The sequence below is a fragment of the Mus caroli genome, unplaced genomic scaffold (genome assembly GCF_900094665.2).
Source record: "Mus caroli unplaced genomic scaffold, CAROLI_EIJ_v1.1 scaffold_16160_1, whole genome shotgun sequence".
In the NCBI taxonomy this organism is placed as follows: Eukaryota; Metazoa; Chordata; class Mammalia; order Rodentia; family Muridae; genus Mus; species Mus caroli.
In genome coordinates, this window is record NW_018390306.1 from 3,551 (window position 1) to 5,394 (window position 1,844).

The window sequence follows — 1,844 nt, forward strand, 5'->3', positions numbered from 1 at the left end:
CCAGTTCTTGTCTCACTGAACAAGGTGTTGAAGGAGTCATTTCCTCCCACAAAGGTCGTGTCACTTGGCATCAGGCCATGGGGCTGAATGCTATGTTCCAGGCAGTAGAGCTCCCAGCAGGCATTGCTGATCTGGACAGCAGCTTGGCCAAGGTAGATGGAGTAGATGGAGATGCACTCACTCATGGTTGCTGCTTCACGACTGCCAGGGAATGGTGGAGGTGAGGAGGAGGTGTAGCTTCTTACAGCACGACTCTTAGGTGGTTCATGTAAGAGAACCTGCCTTTCTCTGTGCTATGAAGGCTCTATGCCCCAGTATAGAGGAGTGCCAAGACCAGGAATGGGAGTGGGTGGGTTGGGGAGCAGGGGGAGAGAGGAGGGGATAGGGGATTTTTCAGAGGGGAAGCTAAGAAAGGAGATAACATTTGAAATGTAAAAAAGAAAATATCTAATAAAAAAAAAAGAAAAAAAAAAGAGAACCTGCTTTGAATACATAGTTTCTCTGCATTGTATTTTAGGTTGTAATCCATCATTATATCCACTAGCTACATTTTATTTTAGACTCAGTGTTTTGAGGTCTAAACAATTAATATTTCCTCTTATGTAGCTGAGATCAAGTCAGCAAACACACAAAATCAATTCTTCATCATTTTCATCCTTGCTGGCTGTGTTAGCACATTTTCATTTACAAGCTATTATTTGATTAAGTTCTGGATTTTAAGTATTGTAATTTTTGCTACAGTAAATAAGCAATTTCATATATTTTAACTCATTCTCTACACATCCACTCTCTTGGAACGTTTTATTGAATTAATTAATTATACTCTGTATCAAATCATTCTGAAAATATAATTTCATGTAGAATTAGGTTTGTTCTTGATGTGTTTTCCTTTAAGTTTTCTACAGAGAGTTTTTTTTTCTGTGTAGCATTTTTGTCTGACCTGAAGTTTGTACTTATAATTCCCAAAGTTACTTTTCTTTTCTTTCTTCTTCTTTTTTTCTTTCGAGACAGGGTTTCTCTGTATAGCCCTGGCTGTCCTGGAACTCAATTTGTAGACCAGGCTGGCCTCGAACTCAGAAATCCACCTGTTTTTGCTTCCCAAGTGCTGGGATTAAAGGTGTGCACCACCACCACCTGGCTGTACTTTACCTTTTAATGTATTTATTCCCCATACATAAATACACACATGTGTGCATACACACATATGTATAAATATACATATATGTGTGCTTCTATATATGCATTAATGTCTGTGTTTACATGAGCATTTTTTTTTGTAATTCCTTGCTTTCTTGTCTTCATATGCAACTTGGAATGTAAATTGTGGTATTCCACAATAGAGTTTTAAAATTGTTTTAGAAATTATCATATTTTTCTAAATTCTCACCAATATTTTGTCATTTTCAGCAATTGCTTCTCATTTTCAAATTCTGAAGGTAGCATATAAAAATACAACTCTATAATAAACTGAAAATACTCTGTGCAAATGCAGCTCTCACTAATTCCATTGACCCTATTTACCTAGAATGTTAAAACATGGCCTCTTCTCTTAGCAAGTTGCATTCTACTTCAGTGATTTCCAATAGAATATGTAAGTTTGAAAACACCAGCTGAAAGTGGAAATGGTAATAGAGATATTTAGGATGCAGGCTTGTGAGAACATTAAAAAGAGTTCACACTTTTACCTTATTGTAGATTATATGTGTCTTGTCTTAAAACAAAAAAAAAGATTTAAATATTTTACAATTAAAAACTCATGTCAATTGCTCCAAAAGAAGATTTGAGACTACTAGCCAATGTTAGATCTTGTAGTGTGATTCAGGAAATATTTGTTATTCCCTACA